Source organism: Hesperophylax consimilis, chromosome 17 (assembly GCF_061612785.1).
Source record: "Hesperophylax consimilis isolate HC1 chromosome 17, BYU_Hcon_1.0, whole genome shotgun sequence".
Taxonomy (NCBI): domain Eukaryota; kingdom Metazoa; phylum Arthropoda; class Insecta; order Trichoptera; family Limnephilidae; genus Hesperophylax; species Hesperophylax consimilis.
The window spans coordinates 25,645,704-25,662,474 of NC_142852.1; the positions used below are offsets into that span (position 1 = coordinate 25,645,704).

The 16,771-nt window shown below is 36.2% G+C and overlaps 1 pseudogene across 1 annotated transcript; it reads left to right on the forward strand.

The window, feature by feature from the left end:
* Positions 1–243: 243 nt before the first annotated feature.
* LOC149416336 (procollagen-lysine,2-oxoglutarate 5-dioxygenase pseudogene) lies at positions 244–8,591 on the forward strand (annotated as a pseudogene). Its single transcript, XR_016303614.1, has 3 exons — positions 244–265; positions 981–1,130; positions 7,778–8,591. The product of XR_016303614.1 is annotated as a procollagen-lysine,2-oxoglutarate 5-dioxygenase pseudogene (transcript).
* Positions 8,592–16,771: the final 8,180 nt, after the last annotated feature.

The window sequence follows — 16,771 nt, forward strand, 5'->3', positions numbered from 1 at the left end:
GGACATCTTCGTATTTCTTATTTTTTAAATAAATTCTTAAGTGTGTTATGCAAATGCCCGCTTCTAAGTAGATATATTAAATTTTAGTGGTAAATATTTTCAGGAACCTTTTTTTTAATATTCACCTATTTTGGAGGTTATACTTATCAATATAATACAGGGTTTTCCAATAAGAGGTGTTATTTTGATATTCAAAGAAAAATGCCATTTTTTTAATATAAATGATTTAAAAGAATGTTTATTATGAATCATTATAAAGACGAAGGTATGCTGTTAAAAGTGAAAAATAACATCAGTCAAATGACCACCACGACCACGCCTACAGGACCATATCCTTTTCATGAAATTTTCCATTAGCAAATCGCAAAGTGGCTGCCTTATGTCCTCGATTTCCTCGCGAATTCCATCTTTGAGGTCTTGAATCGACGCTGGGCTGTTGGCGTAGACCTTCTCTTTCACGTAGCCCCAAAAGTCGCAAGGTGTGAAATCACAAGATCTCGGTGGCCAATTGTGATCACCTCTTCGAGAGATAATACAGTCCGGAAACTTTTCCCGTAAAAGATCAATGGGTTCGTTGCTTGTGTGGCACGTAGCGCCGTCTTGTTGAAAGTAAACGTTGTCCAGATCAATACCATCCAATTCCGGCCATAAAGAATCATTAATTCCTTAATTAATATTCAAAATAACACCTCTTATTGGAAAACCCTATATATCAGTAGGCAGAATAAGACGTATAAATAAAAGTATAATGGTAACAACTAGGAATGGAACTCAGGATCTATTGTCGTCCTGGGGGATATGTCTTTAGCATAATCAAGTCTTAGAATTGTGTTCTCCCGAATTCAGAGACATTTATCTTTTTATTTGTCTCGATCTTGTTCTGTTTCATGTTTTTATTTTATTTAAATCTTTCTACTAACCCAAATACGTTTTGATGTACATCAATTATCGATATAAGTATTGTTGTTTTGTCTATCCAGGTAGCATTAATTTGGAGACAGTTACCATCAAGGCGGATCTTGGACCCCGAGAAGATGAAGGGGGATATCCTTACATGGAGATCGACATTGACCTGCCGGATATTAAAAAGGAATGCTTAGAACGTTTCGAAAGAATTACCCACACAGCAGGTAAAACCGATTATTGAGAACACGTCAAACAATTCGTGCTTTCCAATGTTTTGAGTTTTTATGAATTCAAAGTGCTTATGTTATCTGGTATCACTTTGTTCTCTCTGGTAAGGTTTAGCAATGTACGTATATTTTACAGGTTGCATAAATGTGCAACCTGTAAAAAAGGCGTTAACCATCAAGGCGGATCTTGTACCCCGAGAAGATGAAGGGGGATAAATTTCCGTGGCCTTCGCGATGTAAAAAAAACTACTTAGAACGCTTTGAAAGCATTTCCCAGACTGCAGATCAAACCACGTTTTTATCTAAGTTTTAATAATTCCAGCTGCTTGTTTTGAAAAACGAGATATTTATTTGATTTTCTTAACATTACCGGTTTCGCTTAGTACAAGCATTTTCGGTTCCATGATAAATCAACACACTGACGATTTATCACACATTTTTAAAGTGATATAAAGTCATTAGAAACGATGAAAAAAAAACGCAACCTAAACTAACCTACTTAACTTATTTCACTTTTAAAATGTGTGTTAAATCGTCAGTGTGTTGATTTATCCGGTCACCATTTTTATTTACATATTTTTAACGAATTTACTAAGCCTATTTACGCTGTACGTAGGTTATAAGACTTGTTTAGCTTCCTATATACGTATTTTTTTCCTAATTTGTCGACAGATCTAAAGACGCATCCTGTGGAAAAACCATTATTTTTCTGTTCTCAAAAGAGCCATCTGACGAGCCCCACGCCGACTCACAGTGGAGAAAAACCTTTTTTTTGTTCCGAGTGCAACTATTCAAGTTCTCGTAAAGGCCATTTGAAGGACCATATATTGACTCACAGTAAGGATAAACCATTTTTATGTTCCGAGTGCAACTATTCATGTTCACAAAAGAGATATCTGACGCGCCACATGCTAACTCACAGTGGAGAAAAACATTTTTCATGTTCCGAGTGCAACTATTCATGCTCTCAAAAGAGTAATCTAAGGAACCATATGCTGACCCACAGTGGAGAAAAAACTTTTTCATGTCCCGAGTGCAACTATTCATGTTCTCAACCAAGCCATTTGAAGAGACATATGATGACCCACAGTGGAGAAAAACCTTTTTCATGTTCTGAGTGCAACTATTCATGTTTACGAAAGAGCAATCTAAGGAGCCATATACTGACCCACAGTGGAGAAAAACCTTTTTCATGTTCCATATGCAACCTTTCATGTTCTCAAAAGAGTAATCTAAGGAACCATATGCTGACCCACAGTGGAGAAAAAACTTTTTCATGTCCCGAGTGCAACTATTCATGTTTACTAAAGAGCAATCTAAGGAGCCATATGCTGACCCACAGTGGAGAAAAACCTTTTTCATGTTTCATATGCAACCTTTCATGTTCTCAAAAGATTAATCTAAGGACCCATATGCTGACCCACAGTGGAGAAAAAACTTTCTCATGTCCCGAGTGCAACTATTCATGTTCACAAAAGAGATATCTGACGCGCCATATGCTAACTCACAGTGGAGAAAAACCTTTTTCGTGTTCTGAGTGCAACTATTCATGTTCTCAAAAGAGTAATCTAAGGAACCATATGCTGACCCACAGTGGAGAAAAAACTTTTTCATGTCCCGAGTGCAACTATTCATGTTCACAAAAGAGATATCTGACGCGTCATATGCTAACTCACAGTGGAGAAAAACCTTTTTCGTGTTCTGAGTGCAACTATTCATGTTCTCAAAAGAGTAATCTTAGGAACCATATGCTGACCCACAGTGGAGAAAAAACTTTTTCATGTCCCGAGTGCAACTATTCATGTTCTCAACCAAGCCATTTGAAGAGACATATGCCGACCCACAGTGGAGAAAAACCTTTTTCATGTTTCATATGCAACCTTTCATGTTCTCAAAAGAGTAATCTAAGGACCCATATGCTGACCCACAGTGGAGAAAAAACTTTCTCATGTCCCGAGTGCAACTATTCATGTTCACAAAAGTGATATCTGACGCGCCATATGCTAACTCACAGTGAAGAAAAACCTTTTTCGTGTTCTGAGTGCAACTATTCATGTTCTCAAAAGAGTAATCTAAGGAACCATATGCTGACCCACAGTGGAGAAAAAACTTTTTCATGTCCCGAGTGCAACTATTCATGTTCTCAACCAAGCCATTTGAAGAGACATATGCCGACCCACAGTGGAGAAAAACCATTTTCATGTTCTGAGTGCAACTATTCATGTTTACTAAAGAGCAATCTAAGGAGCCATATGCTGACCCACAGTGGAGAAAAACCTTTTTCATGTTCCATATGCAACCTTTCATGTTCTCAAAAGAGTAATCTAAGGAACCATATGCTGACCCACAGTGGAGAAAAAACTTTTTCATGTCCCGAGTGCAACTATTCATGATTACTAAAGAGCAATCTAAGGAGCCATATGCTGACCCACAGTGGAGAAAAACCTTTTTCATGTTCCGAGTGCAACTATTCATGTTTACTAAAGAGCAATCTAAGGAGCCATATGCTGACCCACAGTGGAGAAAAACCTTTTTCATGTTTCATATGCAACCTTTCATGTTCTCAAAAGAGTAATCTAAGGAACCATATGCTGACCCACAGTGGAGAAAAAACTTTCTCATGTCCCGAGTGCAACTATTCATGTTCACAAAAGAGATATCTGACACACCACATGCTAAATCACAGTGGAGAAAAACCTTTTTCATGTTCCGAGTGCAACTATTCATGTTCACAAAAGAGATATCTGACACACCACATGCTAAATCACAGTGGAGAAAAACCTTTTTCATGTTCCGAGTGCATTTATTCAAGTTTTCAACCAAGCCATTTGAAGAGACATATGCTGACCCACAGTGGAGATAAACCTTTTTCATGTTCCGAGTGCAACTATTCATGTTCTGAAAAGAGCAATCTAAGGAGCCATATGCTGACCCACAGTTGAGAAAAACCTTTTTCATGTTTCATATGCAACTTATCGTGTTCTCGAAAGAGCCATATGCTGACCAACAGTGGAGAAAAACCTTTCTTGTGTTCCGAGTTTAACTATTCATGTTTACGAAAGAGCAATCTAAGGAGCCATATGCTGACCCACAGTGGATATAAACCTTTTTCATGTTCTATATGCAACTTATCATGTTCTCAAAAGAGCCTTCTAAGGAGTCATATGCTAACTCACAGCGGAGTAAAACATTTTTTTGGTTTGATTGCAACTTTTTATGTTCTTCAAACAAAAAATTGAAGATACTTTTGCTGACCCATAGTTAAGAAAAACCTTTTTCATGTTCCATGTGCAACTTTTCATGTTCTCGAAAAAGCCATCAAAGGAGCCATATGCTCACCCACAGTGGAGAAAAACCTTTTTCATGTACTGAGTGTGACTATTCATGCTCTCGAAAGAGCAATCTTAGGAAACATATTCTGAACAACAGTGAAGAAAAACCTTTTTCATGTTTCATATGCAACTTTTCATTTTCTCGAAAGAGATATCTGACTCACCATATGCTGACTCATACTAGAAGAAAACTTTTTTCATATTCCGAGTCTAGCTATTCATTTTCTCGAAATAGTAGTTTGATAAAACATATTCTCACTCAACATAACTCACAAAATGGATTAACTTTTTTCATGTTCCGAGTGCGACTTTTCTCGTAACGGAAATTTGACATATGCTGACTCACAGTGTAGAAAAACCATTTTTGTGTTCCATTTTCATTTATTCATATTCTAAAAAAATCCGTTTGAAGGGTCAAATGCTGACTCACCGTGAAACAGGCAGTCGCCTAGTATGGTGATTTAATGTTTCATATATAATTCGATTTTATAATGTTTTATTATGTGTTTTATAAATAAAATGAACAGTAGAAAATAACCTTTTTCATGTTACGAGTGCCACGCATTGATTTACTCAGGAAAAACCTTCCTCATGTTCCAACTTCAACTATTCATTTTCTACAAACGGACGACTAAAAATTCACTGCTGTTCTCACGGTGGAACCTGGTTCATGTGTTTATAAATATATATATACATGTAAGATATTTAGATATTATATGTTTAGATATTTATATATAAATTTTATATATATCTTTAGTTCGAAGTCAAGTCGAATATAACTCCTCGATCTGGTCCCCACATTATAAAATACATTCAGATTCAATAGAAAAAATTCAAACAAATTCCTAAGACACATTAACTTTAAACTCGGTATTCCCATTTAAAGTATAAACCATAATTACTTAATGAAAAAATTCAATTGATTAAAACTCTCAGATCGAAGAATTATATCCGACTTAATATTTATGTTCAAAATTGTAAATGGTAGTGTAGACAGCCTTGATTTAATTAACCTCATTGAATTTTATGTACCTATAAGAGCTACTCGCTCTAAAACCCTCTTTAATTGTAACAATTCTAAGACTGAGAAATTCTAAGAAAACATTTCAAACACTCGCTTGTACCTAGATTACATGAAATTAGTAATAGGTACGCAGATGTAGCGGATCTGTTTAACTGCACAGAAGCTAGGTACAAAAAATCTTTAATATCATATCTTTTAAATTATGGCCAATAAAATGTAAGTCTCCTCATACTTACGTCAAAAGTCAAATAAATATGTATATAAAATGAACTGCCTGGGGCAACTGAGGAAACTTGGGTCAATAAAAATAGTCAATAAGGTGAACCAACAGCTTGATTGGCACTTAACTACTTTCAACCAAAACCTGAATATAAATGCATACATTTTAGCTATTGTAATATATTATATCATGTATCTATACTATCTTATATTTCAATCAATACTAATCTAACCTAGTTTACCTATAAGTTTCGTGTGTACTTGTATCTCTAACTTTTTATATCCATCTATGGTTTCTGTTAATTGAATATTTTCTGATGTCACTGTTTATAATTTACTGTATATGGTATATTTTATACCGTTGATATTAAAATAAATAAATAAATTATGCCCGGTCACAAATGAAACACGTTTTCAAGCAAAAAAGCAACGGTATTGTAGAAATCAGATGCATTTCTTGCATACAACATGTTCCAAATATCTAAAATCTTTAAATTCGAGGTAAAGACATCACTTCTGGAAGTAAATATGCAGCAATACACACAATCGTATGTTTTGTTCATATCTGCTCTTATTGCGTGACCTTTTTGTGTTAATGTTCATATTAGCTCTACACAAGTAGTTAGCTACGTTTGGTGAGTTAGCAGGGGTGCCCGGGCTCAAACGTTGACCACCAGATTCCTACCCATCCCTCATACCTTTTTCATTCCCAGAACTTGATGACATAGGCCCTGAGGGAAATTATTTTCTTCAGGGCCTCCTGTGTGGAGTAAATATTAAAAAAAAAAAAAAAAACATATCAAAGTTCCCTTCTCACAGCATCCCCAAAGATGGCCATGAGGGAAATTATTAATGTTAATGTAAATAAAAAACACAGTAGGTCTTGGTGGAAATAATTTCGCCCCTGTGTAATCTTTGAGGACGCTGTGTGGAGGGTCTTTTTGGGGAAAGGAAGGAGTGAACACGGGTCTTAAAGAGACCCATGTTGAAGGAGGGAGGAAACGCAGAAACCGGCTGTTGAACATGGGAATGTGTCCTGATGTAAGTCAGTGAGGCATGCAACTGGCAGAGGCGGGATTAAAGCAGACTGAATGCTGAGGAAATGAGATTCCCAAGGCGTATGTGTGGTAAAATCATGTTAAAAATGCAGAGACCCTGAAAGAATGTAATAATGAACAATATTAAGAATGGGACTTTTAGATGGTTTGTATTTGTAAAAAAAACGAAGAAATGAGTGCATGGCACGACCAAGTAAATCAAATACTACCCTGGGTCTATAATATCATCTTTTAGTAGTTAGAAGTTAGTTTAGGTTACATTTGGTTTGATTTTTCTTTTTTATCATTGTTCTATTTTATCATTGTTCTGTTTTGTCATTGCTTTTTGTCACTGCTCTATTGCTCTATATTCATGGAAAAAAAATTCAAATCTAAAGTAACATTCCTTGATTTTTATGTTTTTTCTCTGTTACATCTAAACTTAAAGCAAATGAAACTTATTCAAATAAGTAAAAAAAAAGAAAACACTATGTATCCCAATTGTAAATTATGCGTTTTTATTATTAGAGAGCCGTACACCAGCTGACACTATTTTCGCACTAACTTACTTGTTTTTTGCAAAATGATATTTTTGTAAATTGTAACGTCTTACAATATAACATGTGTATATATCTGTATTTTTTTTGTATTTCTATCATTTGTAGATTCCGTAGGATAGCAACATACATTCAGAGAAATGTTTTTTTTTCTCTGTAATATTATTAAAAATATAATGTCAAGAAGATAAGATTTGTTACAGTAGAAATAAGTCATAGAGGTTTTCCTGTGAATAAATACAGTAATATTATAACATTTGACTTTTGCAGTAAACTTTTTCAAAAATAAAATAAACATATTTGCAAGTGACGAAACAACAAGCTAGACGAATCATAAGATACTTGATTCCTTGCCAAGAGAATAAAAACAAAAAAAAGTACAAAAAAACCATAAAATCGAGGCAAACGCTGTGAGATAATAGCAAATCTAGGGGTTAATGAGATCAAATTATCAATTAATTAATTAATGTTTCAGGTGTGGATTACCAGGGAGGTGGATGCCATTTCATCCGTTACAACTGCTCGGTAACCAACACTCGGCCCGGCTGGTTGCTCATGCATCCCGGACGTCTCACGCACTACCACGAGGGTCTGCTGGTCACGCAGGGGACACGTTACATCATGGTTTCCTTCGTGGACCCGTAAACAATATAAAATTATCACAGTCCGTCCACAAAGAAAATGATGTGCGATTGTTTCATTAGTTTCAAACACAGGGTTCGAAAGATATTATAATATATTTATTGCCGATATTAATAGCACACAACTGCTTACCCTGGACAAATTGAAAGTGCGCGAGTATTTTTTCTGGAGGCCCGAAAAAAAACCTCGACTCTGTTTAGAAACGGGCTGTACATTCGATAGATTGCAATCTTTATAACACAAGCGTAAGGTGGGAATTTGCCTTTTTTTACCGGTATTTCAATGGGAGATGCTCCGAAAAACCAGCGTCATCGGTGCATAGTCGGGAAACATATCAAATACGCATCCAACATTTGCATATGGTTGACATTAGTCACATGAGAACGGGCCGTTCCCACAACTCGTTCTCGAGTTCAACAGGTCGGATGTTGAACGTTTTTCCGTCCTCTGTGTTTTTAGTATGTGTTGTTCATCTGCCCTGATGATAGACACTGTAATGCTGTCCGAAACGTTGGCTAAAGAATAAGGTTAGCGCAACCCGGCATAACACTATAATACTTCTATTTTTGAGACCGATAATTCGTGGTGGAATTCCATTATAATATATTATAATAAAACAAATAAAAAACTTTATTCCACTTAATTTTATTTTGACCGTAACCGGTTTCAGCTACAACATTCAGGTACAACATTCGGGATAATGTAAATAACTATTTATTTTATGTACACACTTTACTCACATCACAACTACACCCCGTAGAATTTGATTGCCTTTATAATGACACCACCCTTATGGTTAACAATAAAATTCATATAACTTACCAAAAACAACTTAAAAAACTAACACACTGGACACAAAAACACTTAAAATCAACGACAAAGGGATAAAACTGTTAATTCACCCATACCATCCTTTTACGATCAGGTAGTAAACAACACTAATGTAGAATTTGATGATACTGAAATAACAATGCTTAATAAAGGATTAAAATACTGTCCAAACTTACCACTTAACTTAAAAGATCTCGAGAATCTCGCGGTAGATACAGATATTGCAACGTCAGATTACGGTAAAAAATATCTATGTACTAAAATAATAAAAAACGCGATGACTGAGGGGAAATTTTCTAGCGAAGCACGTATTGTAAAATCAATAAAAAATAAAATCAAACAAAATAATCTGATTATCTCAAAAGCAGATAAAGGCAACAGTACAGTTATCTTAAATAAATCAGATTATTTAGAAAAAGTCCAAGATGTGCTGGACACCAGTAATGTAACCTTATTGAAAAAGGACCCCACTCCTAAATTTGCAGCAGACGTAAACACAATTTTAAATTCATGCCAAACCTTGATTAAAAATAAATACCATAAAAATAGCCTTTCTGTTATGAACCCCCAATGCCCACGTCTATATGGACAGCCAAAAGTACACAAAAATAATATGCCAGTAAGACCAGTAGTGTCATATAATTCAGCCCCTGCCTATAAATTAGCAAAATTTGGAAATAATATTATAAAAAATACTCTTAATTTTAAACCAAAATACGGAATAATAAATTCCCTACAACTAATAGACCTCATTAAAGACATCAAAGTACCCAATAATGCTACCTTAGTTTCATTTGATGTTGTTAGTTTGTTCTCAAACATACCAACAAACGAATTAAAAATAATTATTAATAATTACATGGAAAAAATAAACATTAATTTAATAAAACGTAACGAAATAACAAGATTACTAAATACATGCATAGAACAAAATTTCTTTAGATTTAATAATAACTATTACATCCAATCTAGTGGGTTAGCTATGGGGAGCCCGATTTCACCGGTCTTGGCTGAATTTTTCATGGATTATATCGAAGAATCCATCGAAAAACTAAAATCGTTTAATAAAGTGGCCTTCTACCGTAGATATGTAGATGACATTCTGATTATCTGGACAGGAACAAACAGACAATTAGATATTTTTCTAAAAGAAATCAATAAAATTAACAAATCAATCCAGTTCACAATGGAAATGGGGGGTAATAAGATTAACTTTCTCGACATAGGTATCGAAATCATTAACAATAAATTAGAATTTTCAATTTATAGAAAACCTACATATAGTGATAATATCATACACAATACATCTAGACACCACATTTCACATAAATTATCAGTATTTTATTCACTCATTCACAGACTTTTACACGTGCCTTTGAATTATATAAATTATAATAATGAATTAAATATTATTAAAACTATCGCCAATAACAACGGATACAAAAGCGAAACTATTGATAGGCTAATAGAAAAAAAGGATAAAAAACTTACATTAACAATCATTTCACAAGGCCTTGAAAATAAAAATGAAAAAGATAGTAATAAACAATGGGTTAAAATCCCGTATATTGGTGAAATATCAACAAAAATATCTAGATTAACCAATAATGATAAATGCAAAACAGCTTTTTATAATGTAAACTCTCTAGGTAGAATTTTAATTAACAACAAAGATAAGAGAGAAAAACTCGAGAACTCGGGCGTTTACCAAGTGAACTGCGCTAACTGCCCAGCATATTACGTTGGTCAAACAGGGAGATCTTTCAAAACCCGTATTAAAGAACATTTTACAAATTGGGTAAATAATAAAGGCGAATTGTCAAATGTAGCATCACATTTATTAGAAAACAAACACTCGTTTGATAAAGACAGAGATGTTAAAGTCCTCCATACTTGCAATAAAGGCCACAAGCTTGATAGATTAGAATCTTTAGAAATTACTCGCTTAATTAATAAAATAGACCCTAACTTTGTAATGAATAAACAATTAGAATCATTTGCCAAGTCTCCGCTCTTGTATCCATTGTAATTTTCATAATAATTTCGATGTTAAAATATGTAGTTAGGTTAGACCATCCCTACTTCAATGTAAACATGTACCCCTTCAATAAGTAACTTTGTAATTAATAAGCTATTAGTATTAGTTGCTAAGTCCCTACTTTCTTAATTCCTATAATAATTTCTCAAATGTAAACATGTATATTTTCAAAAAGCAAATATAATCCCATCATAAATAATGATTTGACATTAAAATTAGGTCATTAATAATGCATATTACCTGTGAGGGTTTTTTCCCTAATAAATATTGAAATGAGCTACAAACCCAAGGTAATTAGCTTACTGGATTTACCAAATATTTAGAAATTCGACAATCTTAAACGACTTAGTAACAAATAAAATTGATTAAAGCCCTATAAACTACCCCTCTCCCCCCTCCCCCATATGTTGTGTATATAAACCGTAGACTAAGAATTTTGTGTACCAGTCTGAACAGGGGCATTTAACTAAGCTTTGGCCTTGAAACTCATTTGTAACCGCCACGCCCACCTCAAAATTCTTATAGAAAACGAATAATATGGCTAAAAGCTCAGATCTCATTGGTGAGAAAAGAAGGATTGGTTTGATATCTCGCTCTCTACCATAATGACTCGTGTAACAGAAAGAGTGACGGAATTTTGCCTTTGACAGTTTCAAATCATTCAAACAAAATGAGTGTGGTTTATTTATACACGCGGGTTGTCATTTGTTGCCGAAATACTATCATTTCCGTCGAAAATATTGCGTGTTAAAGTTGTTCGTGATAAAAATACAATATAAGCCAGTATAGTGTTAACGAGTTACAAACATATATTCAACACCTACGTAAGTTCAAGTTTAAAGTGAATTGACAGTTATTCGTTCGGTTTTTTTAACAATGCTTCATACTTGGCATATGTCTTCCTCCACAACGTATAAATGTTATTTATTATATCGATAAACTTATTCATGTTATTGATTAGTGTTATCCTGTATTATCTTATTGTTTTGGTGAAATTAAAGATTTTTAAACATATGTAACCATGAGTTCATGAGGCTGAAAAATGTCGGAATTCTTCGTCATACTGTCGGACAATCATGTTTTGGAAATTTTCTTGTCATTTTGGGTTTCTTCTTCTCAGATTAACAAGTTTCATCTCAAGGAAATGCACTGTAAAAGTTTATTTTCTAAGTCAGATGAACCTTGCCCCTGGAAAACATTTCGACATTTTTCTGCTTCAAGGACATTTTTATTTTTAAAATATTTTTTTGGGCTAGTGACTGAATGGAGTAGGCCGAGAGCAATTATATTGTCTATGGTTGCATCTTACTTTTAGATGACCTTGAGTTTTTTCTATCTTGTCTACTGCTCTTTTCCGCACGGTAGGTACTGCTTGTATATCTGTGGTTAAGTACTGTATAATTCTGTTGTATACAAAAAGCCCGAAGATATCGATCTAGAGAGTGGTATATTTATGAGTCTGAAGATGGCTTTGACGAGCTGAAACCGGTTACGGTCAAAATAAAATTAAGTGGAATAAAGTTTTTTATTTGTTTTATTATAATATACTATAATACTGTTGGCCGTGAAAATCTCAAATCATATCTGTATTTTTAACCTCTTTATGTTATATCTGATATATATATAAATAATATCATGATATTTTCGAATCCTTGTTTCAAATAATGACAAAACCAAAATGGCTGACAAGAAAAAAATGTAACTTGAAAAAAGCACTGCGGTCCAAGAGAATATTTGTCACGTCAACATCAAACGTTCTTGACAGGAAATAACTTCCACACATGTACTGCCTTATTATTATAAGAAAATTTGATTGTTGTGTCTGATGTTATTGTTTAATCAATACATTTAAAAAGATTTCAGAGAGGTATTAAGACTATTGTTTTATAATTGTATTAAAAACATTAATTTCAAGCTGTTTTTTTATTTGATAGTTCAATCTGCCAACTGTTCCAACTGCTCAAAGCTGTAGGAGTAAGACAATTGGTCGCATAACTCCCAGCGATGGGTCACAATTCATTTTATTAAGAGCGCGAGTTACTGTACCAGGTCAATGGAGAGGTGAGCTGCCCAAAAACAGTCATACAGAGATTGGAACAAGACTGAGGGCAATTAGCCCGACAGCTGGAATGAAGCAGGACGGCAAACAAGCCGAATACCTCTTCAGACGGCAGTTTGGGGTGACCTACCCCACAAGGAGGAATGGGACACGGTTCCAGGTCCTACCTCCAAACAGGAACTAATCTGGTTCACAGACGGGTACAAGATGGAGGAGGGAACAGGGGCCGGAGTCTGTCTGCAGGGATCCAAGAAGGAACTCAGTATACCTCTAGGAACACACTGTACCGTGTTTCAAGCTGAGATGAAAGCCAGTTTGGCCTGCGCACAGGAGAATATACGTATTGGGTACAGGATATGGCATATGTTCCGAAAGCCAGGCAGCCCTAATGGCACTGGGAAGTAACCGACGCGACTCCAGACTGGTGATGGAATGCAGGACTGTTCTTACAGAACTCGCTACCATCAATAAAATAACCCTAATCTGGGTACTAGGACATAAAGGTATTGAGGGCAACGAGCGGGCTGACAAACTAGCAAGGAAAGGGGCGAAAGCACCACTTGTAGGATCCGAGCCGGCCGTAGGAGTAGCAGCTTGCCACACTAAATTACATATTGATAGGAGGGTCAAATCCCAGCACTGCAAAGAATGATAGGGCACTTGGAATGAGACAATCCAAAGTACTCATAAAAGGACCAGACCCTAGATGAACCAAGAAACTACTCGATATGGACAGAAACTCGCTGAGGGAACTGGTAGGACTACTAACGGGACACTGCCATCTCAGGAGACACATGCAGTTGTTGGGGGTGGAAAACACCAATAGATGCAGGAAATGTGAAGAGGATGAAGAGACTGCAATTCACCTATGGTGCCAATGTCCTGCCCTAGTGGGAACTAGGCTCAGATACCTGGGGAGACATACAGTAGAACCAGAAGACATAGCCACATACCCAATGACAACCCTGGAGAACTTTATTAAAGGGACTGGGTTGTTGTTAAAGGATTGAGGTAAAATGGGAGATAGCACAATGGGCCTATGGCCTAAGTGCTCATGGGAATTACGTGTAAACCGTCAATACTGTAATATTTTCGTACGGTTCAAAGAGTTAACTCAATTGAACGGGAGACGGGAGCTCAGAGCGCAATAACGATGCGAATACTGCGCTTGCTTGATACAGCTCCCAACGAAAGCGTATGAATGATAGGATGATAGTTAGTTAGTAGGCGTAGGTCCAAGTCCAGATGATCGGGCTGTCCGACGCTGTTCACGTCTCCGAGTATGTAATAATAATTAATACTTCGATAATTTTAATGGCGCTATTTTTCTAAAATACTTCCTGATATAAAAGAGTAAGCGTTCAATTTACGTACGGTTTACTAGGAGTCGTACAAACAGGGCTCATCAAAAAAAACTAGTTTATGAACGACTCATCGCTACTCCATACTGAGCTGAATATACTTATTGACTAAGGGAGTATTTCACCACCCTCTTGATACCTTATTTTTAAGATAATGTATATATTAAAAGAGAAAATATGTTCGCGAAAATGGCCTTGATTTTTTTATTTAATATAGATATGAGTGGGTACTTAAATCAGTTCATCTTTACAAACAAACAAATGTTTTACTAACTTCTACAAAGTGACTCCTGACCATCACCTGCCTCACCTCACCTAGTCTCCGCTCCAAATCTTCTGGTGTTTACCTCTTCAAGATCAGCCAGCCCTGTTAGGCAACCGCCAAACGCCAGAAGCGTGCAGAGACAACAGCACACCCAGTGCCCAACATTCACCGAGCACCGGGTGCGGAACGCAGACTGCAATAACATTCTTCAACTACTATCATCACTATATAATAATAATAATAATAATATCTTTATTTAAGAAAGTTTACACATTACAACTATAAATACATATTATGGTGTACATTAATTTGTAACTTTTATATTTAAGGTTATAAATTTAAACAAAATGAAGAACTATTAATACAAACATAATATTTTGAAGGTAAATAGAAAATAAAAGCACAGTTGTGGTATCTGTCTAACTATCGAACGTAAAGGAGCATCACTATCGGCTGAAGACACGGTTTGGACCCGGCGCCCTAAATTTACAGTCTTGTGCAGATTCACGTCCAGAACAAGGTCTTATGTAAATTACATATGGGTACAAAATTGATTTATAATTGCAATCTCACCAAAAAAAGGTAAAAGAAACTTGTGCTTGGTGAGCGAGTTACACTTATTAAAAGTAAAATAGAATAACATTATGCAATATGTAAGTATATATAATTAAAACAATTGAAACTTCTGGATCATCTATATGTGTAGGTGTACATATATGAGTATACGATTTTGTTACTGTAACATACCACAGTGGGTACTCGAACAGTATCTCTCCAGAGATATTTTTCTCTTAGACTGGGCCCTTATCTCCAGTCTAAGACGCTCCTGGAAAATGGGTATTTTCCAATAATACACGTTAGGTTCTACTGAACAGTGGAACTTGATAACGATTGTAGATACAATCACTGAGTAACTAGGACTAGCTCAAAGAGCTTCAACTTCAGTTTGTTGATTTCTTTTAATTTCTTTATTTCAATCAGAAGGTTGTTGAAATACTTTGTAGCGATCGTAGATTCATCCAGATTGTCTCGCTCTTTACCTTTGTAAACAATACGAGCTACGTGTCTACGGGCTACCGACGTCTGAAACTACCTACGACAATACGTTGCGATTTGGTCTAGCACATTACGCGCATTCGCTAGAAGGTTCTAGCCTGTTGCCTAGGCATAATTTCAGCGCCAACGAAAATTCCAGTAGCACCCAGACTGAGCGAATTGTCTCCATTTTACCCGCGATCTCGCGCAGCTACTGTTGTCATCGGCTGGGCTATATAAATAGGCCCGACGCAGCGAGCAGTCAGTCAGTCAGTCATTAGTCAGCCAACAATCTGCAATATCGCGAGTGACTTGCGCCCCTCCCCGCCGCACCTTGGTCCTCCGATACTTACACCCGGCTCTGCAAGGTTCATCCAACAACATCCAACGGGATAACAGCGCCCTGGCCCCATAGTTCCTGGCCAGCGCTATACCGGATCACAGCGCCCTGGTTCCGGCACATCTGCCCAGCGCTACGTCCACGCACCTAGACCATGCGGCATCCTCGCCGGTCTATGCCATCTCCCGCACAACCACAGACCAGGTCAACCGCACCTTCGGCTTCCCTGTTCAGCACTTCAGCACCCGGAAGACCCACGCTCTTCACCAGTTCCTGACAGTCAACGAGTCCGGTCACCAGCAGCGACGTCGACTCACTGACCCGCGCTTGACCAGCACTTCACCGCCTGCATCCGGAGTCTTCATCATCGGTCCTCAAGTCATCTCTCATCACGGCAACCTGACTCAATAAAACACTGTGACCATCACGACCTCTTTCATTTCGTGCCTCCTCACCAGATCCCCAAAACTTTATTCCTAAATAGATATAATTGTTTTGCATTAGTTTGGTATTTTGATGTTGTATTGATATCTTTTTGATAGGTGGGTTTTAAAGTTTTTGATGATATTATCTTTGGAAATTTGGATAATTGCATTTTTCTTGAAGATATCCTTTACTCGGGGCACCCTGAAATCTGCGAATAGCGTTTCTGTTGAATATGTGGAGGGTTTCTATAGAATTATTCTGGACCAATTTGATTGGGGTTAGAATATTTTAAACTGCTAATTAAAAATGATATATACATATTAATGAATTGAAATTAATGAGTTCTGTCTGGAATTAAAGTCTACCTTGTTATGGAACTCCATAAACTAAAGTTAAAGCCAGTTTTGTGCCATTTTGTGAAGTTTTATGTGTAAAAAAAAACTACATATTTTATGAGATTACAAAAAAATTG